At 48.0% G+C, this 8,650-nt stretch overlaps 1 long non-coding RNA gene across 1 annotated transcript in view; it reads right to left on the bottom strand.

The window, feature by feature from the left end:
• Positions 1-6,411: 6,411 nt before the first annotated feature.
• LOC108581967 overlaps positions 6,412-8,650 on the bottom strand; it is a 35,703-nt gene continuing 33,464 nt past the window's right edge. The window contains exon 3 of the long non-coding RNA XR_001894946.3: positions 6,412-7,349. This is a non-coding gene — a long non-coding RNA (uncharacterized LOC108581967). The remainder of the gene's footprint in view (positions 7,350-8,650) is intronic.

Here is an 8,650-nt window from a genome sequence, read left to right as displayed (position 1 = left end):
CCATCTCCACAAGTTTGTGCTGCTGCTTTCAATGCTGCTTTGTCTAATCTTTTTCCATCATCATCTTAACAACTGTCGTGCCACTATACCACCTTGAAAACTGTCTTCCAGAAATAATCCCGTGGAGACAGTGGCTCTCTCTTTCCTAGCCCTCTGGAGTGTTGATCCTCACCCCAGCCCTCCTCTTTCATGCTCAAGACCACAGCCTGGTGGCTCCAAAAAGGACCTTCTGGGTCAGTGCACAGAGCACTTAGAAGCACCTCTGCCCCTTCCTCACTTACTTCCTGTTAATCCATCAGCATTCTGCAGCTCTGGCCAACGCTATCAGCCTCTACTCAATACGGTGCTTCATTCCACTGTGGGAGGGAAAGTGAGGAAATAAAAATATGACAAAGGAAGAGAGAGCTGAGAGAGAAGGCCAGAGGAGAGGAGAGCCACAATCAGGAAGGAACTGCTAAGACACTTCATCCCTGAAGGAGCTCAGGAATCACTGCATCTGGTGAGCAGGGACAAGGAGCTCATCAGAAAAGACTCTGCTTCCTCAAGTGTGTCCTCTAAAGCCAAGAAGAGTGACAGCAGGAATCTCCATGGTAGGGGGAAGGAGGCGCCTGCGGTCAAATCGGGGACCTTTTTTTTTTTTTTTTTTTTTTGACATGCAGAAGGGTTCAGCAGGTAAAGGGAAAACTGCACCTATAGAAGTCCTGTCCTTTTCACAAGTACCAGCTCAGATGCCCCAAGAAAACAGCCCACATCTCCAAGTGGGAATGAACATCTCCCTCCCTCTCTATCCCAGAGAGCTCAGCCATAGGGAATCCAGAGCCCTAGGCAGGAACCATTCTTCATGGAAGCCAGAGAAGCATGTCGTGTTCTCATGCCACACCAAAGTGACATTTTCTCCTCTCTTTCCAATTCTACCCTTCCTGCCTTGAATATTAGACTGACTGAGTGCCCCTCTCCCTCCACATCATGTGATGCTCTGCGTGAGTTTCTCAGGGGTGAAGGGGTGACTCAGCCTGGCTGCCTGAACCTACTTTCCAGCTCTCTGGCCCACGGCACATCCTCAGCACGGCCTCCACACCGCAGAGCAAGATGTGCCCTCTCTGCCTTCACTGCATTCAAATCCAAAAGAATTTTTCCATGATTTGTCACTTTCAGAGAGGGCTTACATAAAGAGTAGTTGTTTCCAGAGCAAAGCAAAGAATAATCAATGGAATTTAAAACAATCCTAGGAAAGGCTAGTCCCAGTGGAGCCAAGAAAGTTCTCCTGCCCCAGTTGAATCACTATTATGCACAGTTCTGGCCCTGCAGCAACCCAAGAGCCCTCATATTGGAAGGGTATTCCAGGTCCCCTGTGCCCGACGTATTTACTCAAGGCTGTTTGAAAGACCTTAGCTTTAGTGCAAGGCTCCCAGGGAAACAGATAAGAGGGTGTCCCTCCTACCTTACCTATTCTCCATATGCTGGCAATTCAGCTTTTGCTCTAGCCCAAGCCTCTTCTGGGTTCCTGTCTCATTTATTCAAGTGCCTACTTGACCTTTTGCAGATGTCTAATGGAGATCTCAAACTTAACATGCTCAAATCTGAACTCTGGATTTCCTCCCTGAACTCGGAAGCTTCTCTGCTTGTGATCTTCATATCTCAGTTGAAGATGCCACTATTCACTCAGTTTCTCAAGCCAGAAATGTGGCAAAAGTACATGAATCTCCCTTGTCCACCACATCCTACTCTACACCCCAAACATGTCTCCAGTGCCGTCCCATCAGATTAAGACACCGTTATCCCTTGGCTAAAAGACCAGCAGTTCCCTGCTTCCATGTGACCCCCTCTCCAATCTATTTTCCACGTAGCAGCTAGAGCAATTTTTAAAATCAGATCACATCAATTCCTGCTTTAGTCGTTTCCTTTTATAACTTCCTCACCGAGGCCAAAAAGCTGGGCATGAATATGTCTCCTGCCTTCTTTCCTGGTCTCATTTTATGCCACTTTCTCACTTGCTGTACTTCAGCCACATCAAGCTTCTTTCCAGTTCTGGAACATGTTTTCTTCTCCACCTCAGGGCCTTAGCACTTGTTTTCCGTTCTCTGCACATTTTTTCCCCTACGACATCCTTCAGATCTTAGCTTAGTCACTTCCTCAGAAAGCCTACTCCTAATACCCTTCCTAAGTAGGTGCCCCCATAATTTGTTGTCATTTTCTTTTGCAGTCTCATTTATTCTTTATATAGCATTTAGCCAATTAGCAGTTGACAATTAACTATATGTTTACATGTTTATTGCCAGTCTCCCTGCCATTGTCTGCTATCCCCATAAGAATGAGCCTAGACTGAAGGCATGTTAGTGAGTCCAGCTGGAGACAGTCCAGGTCCCGCCAGAGAGAGGCAGGGTTTGAGGTCTGAGGCAGACACAAGGCTCTTTGCAGGAAGAAACCATGTCTGAGTTGTTTACACAGGACTTCGCAGATACATTGATTGGATGACTGGATGGATGGGTGGATGGATGGATGGATGGATGGATGGATGGATGGATGGATGGATGGGGGAATTTCAGCTGTGGGCAAAAGGCAGTAGAAACCATGTCTGAGGAATGGGAGTTGACTGAACAGAACGGACCCTGCACTGGCAGGAATTCTATAGACCCAAGTTCAGAGACAATGCCATTTTAGCACCTGGATGAGAAAGAGACTAGGACAAGTCAGCCTTGCATGTGCTCAGGTAATACCTGCCTGCATCATGAGAGGGAGAATTAAAACCAAAAGAATAAAGAATATATATAGTCTGACTTTCTCCTTCTTCATTTTGGCCAGAGTTGCCTTGACTCAGGTCAATCACATGGGTTGATGAGCTGATGTGGGATGACCCATAATACTCTGGGAGATGTCTACATGAAGAATTTGACTTTGGAGTCAGTAACCCTTACCGGTACATGAGATCTACTTACTGGGGGAAGGGCTGCTGTCCATGGACTCCTAATGACCTTTGCAACCAACAGAAGGGAGACAAATGGAAAGGAGAGAAGACTCCTGGGCATGACTCAGTGGAACAGGAAGCATAGCCCATGCCAAGTGTCATTAGAATGGGCTTACAGAGAAAGTATGTAGGGCCAAGGAGAGGAACAAAGAAAGTGGAGAAAGCCTCCTCACTAACTCTGAGCCACGGGTTCCAGCCCAGCTGCAAAATGGGCTGGTAAACTCTTCAGGGGTCATCCCTAGTTAACATCAGTGTCAAAGATAGCCAGGCCAGTGGGCAGAGATGATAGAGATGGGAGGTAACATAGAGCCAGGTGAAGGTTCATCACCATGCCCAGGGTTCCCTTCATCAGTGGCTGCAGTAATGGGCCAAAGTTTATACGCAGGTATAGAGCCCCAGGAAGGCTTAGAACCTGAGTATAGACCCACAGGAAGGGTTCAAGGAAGTATAACCAAGTGAACTAGGACGAAAGGACTAAGGCAGGACCCCAGTCCTGTGGATATACCAACACAGCAAAGCAGGAAGCCCAGCCTGGTGCTACCAGCAGGAAGATGATTCCAAGCCCCATGGAATGGGATTGCGGCTGTTGTCAGGATTGGCTCAGGTTCCCAGATGGGCTCAGGCCTGGAAGTGGGAACATCAGTGACTCCAGCCATGAGGTGCTGGAGAGACAGATGCAGGGATAGCAAGGTGCACATAAAACTGACAGCATCTGGAAAAACATGAGTATCCTTTCCCACACCAAGACGGTGGAATGAGGGAAAGTGTCATTGCTCTGCAGGATTACAGATGACTAAGGAGACAGACACCAAACGTCCTACCCCTTGTAGTCCTTTAGGAGCTGGCTCTCTGGCCTGCCTTGGGGACCCTTCTCTCCAGCTTCAGAGAAAGGCCTTTTCCCCCAACACCATTTTATGCCTCAGTGTGATTCCTTAGTGTGAGGTGGGACTCAGGAGAGAGAGGCTCTTCCTCCCTGCCTTGCTTGGGCCTTCCCTACATTCTGTCTAGGAAGCAACCTCAGGGTAAAGAAGACCATCCTTGGTAAGGGCCCATCCTTCCCCCAGGATCCTGAACCCTGTGAGAGGTCACCCTGTCCAGGATCTATGACACGCTCCTTCTGATAACCTCCCCAAGGGTTGCAGCTAGCCATACCACTGGTGTTTGGCTCCCGGCTCGTTCCAAGGCCCGCCAACAAAATCCTATTTAATCAACACTGCTCGTTCTGCAGCTGCTCCCAAGGGGAAACCACATAGGCACAGTCCATTTCACAACTGTTGGCTCCACATCAGGACCAGTGGAACAGAGTGTAGTGGAAAGAGCACTGGGCTGGGAGTCAGGAGCCCTGGGTCCAGCCTTACTCTCACACTAATGCCTGGGCGCCATTTCCCTGTCCTGTCTCCCTCCCAAGGGTGGAGTTGCATCAAAGGAGAAGCTGTCTGTGACTTATAGTTCACTACTAAGCACTTTCTATAAACAAGAACCCCCAGGCATGGGACCTCAGGGTGGGCTCCTCTTAGCCATACTCATACATGTGACTCTGAACCCCTAGCCATCGCTGCTTTTACCAATAGTGAGCCTGTCACCCACCAAGGCTAATTAGCACCTTTCCCCCAAGGAACTTGGAGTGGGGGAAGAAAGACAGAGAAAGAGACTCATGTGGACTCAGGACCTGTGGGGCAATTGCATTTTCTGCGACGCTGTCAGGTGATCAGAAAAACCTGTTCTGCAAGGAGAGAGAAACATGAAACAAATATGCAAGACTTGCAGACAGAGGTGCAAAGAGAGCCAGTGGATTTTAGTTCTGGTTTCCAGGTCTCCCTGAAACCTGCCTGCACCTTTTTTTCAAGCTGGCTTTTAAAAACGAGTCTCTCTCGGATCCCAAGTCTCCAGACAGCTTCAAAGTGGTGAGCCCTGACAAGCTATCAGGGTCCCGCTCAGCAGTCCACCTGTGTAATGCCTGTCTGTTCGGGCATCTCTCCTCGGCTGCACTGTGCTCCGGCAAGCTGGGCTCAGGCGCTGGTCCACACCTGTGCTTCACCCCTGCCCCATGACACAGCCCAGTGTTTCGGCCAAAGTAGGTGCTCACTCAACTGGTGTCAGGTTAAGACAGAAAATCCAAAGACATCATTCCTCTGTGAGGCGTGTTCCTCAGAGCCAGGCCAGGCAGCAACTCCCTTCCTGCACAAGGTTGTCCACAATAAATCCATGACCTGCTCAAGACCTTCCGGTTCTGCAATCCATGGCCCTGCATGAGCCCAGAATTCAACTCCTGATGCAGCCAGCCCACAACTTCCCAAGTTTTATTTTCATTAACCCAACTGGAAAATTGGACCTCACTCAGGATTGTGCTGAAAACCAGATGCTGGAGCTGGGCTCTGGTTTCCTAGATAAACACATTGCAATAATATGCATCTACCCGTGAGATGCTCTGTGTGGCGGCACGTGGCAGCACTCCAGAAGAAAGAAAAACAATGTCAAAGCTTCATTTGAGGCTTCTCACTCCCCTTCCTGGCCCGCGGCTGGGAAAATAGCCACATTTTTTGTTGGCCCCATTGCAGGCCAGCTCTCTCTCTCTGCTGGCTACCCTCACCCTGTCCCTACCTCTGGCCCAGAACTTTACAGCTTCTAGAAAGAACTTCAAGCTTTTCCCAATTGCCCTGTCTGGATCCAGCCCTTTTCCTCTGTGTTCCCACCATGCCCTGTGTCGACCCCATCCTAGCAGCGGAAGACAGTGTTGCGATTGTTGGGGTTGTCTGGCCCCTCTAGAGGGCTCCAGCACAGTCAGTGAACATAGTTCTTAATGTTGTTAAATGAATGAATGAAAATTAGTCATGCCAGTGGCAGTGGGTGGTGGACAAAATGGGTTGCACATGTGGAGGAGGCATGGGCTTCAGGGATGTCATTGAGGGCTGATTTTCAGCTGAGGGCTGAGTATTTTTGCTCACTCATCCAAGGTTCACTGAGTTTTCCCCTTGCAACAGACCCTGTGCTTAGTGTGGGGACAGGCGGGATTCTGACACATCCCTGCCCTCAAGGAGCCTGCCACTTGGGAGAGGAACGGTGGTAGCAGGATGAGGTTTCCTGTTCCCCTTGCCCACTTCTTCCCAACACATAACCCCACCATTCTTGTAGAGAAGGCTTGTCTCTAGATAGTCACCATAGAGTGGCAGAAACTCTGTTAGCATAAAAACCCCAAGCGATGGAAGGCAATCAATATTAGAAAGAGAATGACTTGGGTTTTGGGGCATGGGAATTTGAGACAAAGTCTCGCTCTGTCACCCATGCTGGAGTACAGTGGTGCTGTCACAACTCACTGCAACCTCAACCTCTTGGGCTCAAGCCATCCTCCTACCTCAGCCTCCTGAATAGCTAGGAACACAGGCAAATGCCATCACATCCAGATAATTTTTTACACTTTTTTAAGAGACGAGGTCTCCTTATGTTGCCCAGACTAGTCTTGAACTCCTGGGCTCAAGCGATCCTCCCTCCTTGGCCTCCCAAAGTGCTGGGATTGAGAAAGACTTGTTTATGATGCTCCTCTGACAATTTTGAAAGACATTAAGACCTGAAGACCTCAGGATATGATGCTATCACTCTATAATGGAAAAGGAATCCTAGGGGAGGCCAAGGAGTGCAAAAAAGAAACAGGGGGTCATAAGGGAGGCAAAGAGAGCAAAGAGAACACCCATTTGCCTATCTAAGGCTGCTTCTATATGAACCAGTGGATGATTTGCTGAGAAAATTAAATGCTTTGCTGTACCCTTTAGTCTTCACAGGTGTACATGAATCCCCGACAATCAGAGGTGTTAGAGCTGTGTACAAGAATAGTTAAAGAATTACAAGATACTTCCAATGGGGCATAATTGGGAATGGTACAAGAGCCTGTGTAGCATAAAGGAAGGGAGGGTTTTTTAGGGAACCCATGCCCTCATTCAGGCATGTACGCTATGTGGCATTTGGCTTCGAATCCTGCTGTTGTCCTTCTCGTTTATTTCCTTGGCCTCTCTGGACCTCAGCTGCTCCAGGTGGATAGTAAAAATCCCATCGTGCAAGGAGGAGAGGCTCATGTCAGGAAAGATGAGCACATGGATTCACAGAGCTGCCAGGGGAATCACAATCACAAACCCAGCTGTTGTTGTCAGGGACATCTCTCTGACGAACTCACAGCTCACAGAACTGTGGTTCTGCTCCAGTCCACGTGGTGTTTCTCTCTTCTGAGGCCAGTCAGATCCCAGAGAGGAATTCAGTTGCTGCCCCCTTTCCTGGCCCTTGGCCCCGTCAGGTACTGAAGGGTGGTGTATCCTTAGGGTAACCCAGGGAAGAAGTCACATCTCCTTTGAGGACAGTAGGGAGGGCAGAGCAAATTTCTTAACAACTTCAAAGCCTGACGTAAAAGCAAATACCAAAAAAGGTTTAGTTTAGACAATAACATGTAATCTACATAAATGCAAATTGGGCCACTTTTCTATGTGGAGGAGGATTAAGTCCTTAAATTTTAAAAACTAAAGAAAAGTCAAGGTTTTAATTTAAATTAAATTTTAAAAACTTAGGAAATTGACACGAGCATTATAATGAAACTGTGAAGACTATTTTTAATTATAAGTACAAAAATGTGTTGGGAGGCCGAGGCGGGCGGATCACCTGAGGTCAGGAGTTCGAAACCAGCCTGACCAACATGGAGAAACCCCGTCTCTACTAAAAATACAAAACTAGCCAGGCATGGTGGCAGGTGCCTGTAATCCCAGCTACTCAAGAGGCTGAGACAGGAGAATCACTTGAACCTGTGAGACAGAGGTTGCGATGACCCGAGATTGTGCCGTTGCAGTCCAGCCTGGACAACAAGAGCGAAATTCCGTCTCAAAGAAAAAAAAAAAAGTGAAGACCACTTAATTATAAAGACATTTTTGTGTATTTCAGACTTCTGTGTGACTTCTCTCATAGGAATGGCAGGATATACTTTTTTTTTTTTTTTTTTTGAGACAGAGTCTTGCTCTGTTGCCCAGGCTGGAGTGCAGTGGTGCAATTTCGGCTCACTGCAACTTTGCCTCCCAGGTTCAAGTGATGCTCCTGCTTCAGCCTCCTGAGTAGCTGGGATTACAGGCGTGCGCCACCATGCCCGGCTAATTTTTGTATTTTTAGTAGAGATGGGGTTTCACCATATTGGCCAGGCTGGTCTCAAACTCCTGACCTCAAGTGATCCACCCACCTCGGCCTCCCAAAGTGCTGGGATTACAGGCGTGCGCCACCACGCCCGGCTAATTTTTGTATTTTTAGTAGAGATGAGGTTTCACCATATTGGCCAGGCTGGTCTCAAACTCCTGACCTCAAGTGATCCACCCACCTCGGCCTCCCAAAGTGCTGGGATTACAGGCGTGAGCCACCGCGCCTGGCCAGTTGTGCCTTTTTGATGGATTTACACTTGATATATATTTTTTATGAATCTTGATATTTTGTTCTATATACATTGCAAATCTTTCCCATGCAGTTTTTTTTTTTTTTCTTTTTCTTTTTCCTTATTGCTTCCTATGAATGAAACTTATCATTTGTCTGTCCAGGACTCGTCTACTTTTCTTGAGGAAACAGGCTGTGAGACAACCCAAGAGAAGAAGGAGGAGACAAGATAGCGGAGAAAACCAAAGAGGGAGGATTAGAGACTCAGAGCTAGGAGCTGAAACTCAGGAAGGA

The sequence above is a fragment of the Papio anubis genome, chromosome 12 (genome assembly GCF_008728515.1).
Source record: "Papio anubis isolate 15944 chromosome 12, Panubis1.0, whole genome shotgun sequence".
Lineage (NCBI taxonomy): Eukaryota > Metazoa > Chordata > Mammalia > Primates > Cercopithecidae > Papio > Papio anubis.
This window is presented reverse-complemented; position numbering and strand designations above follow the sequence as displayed.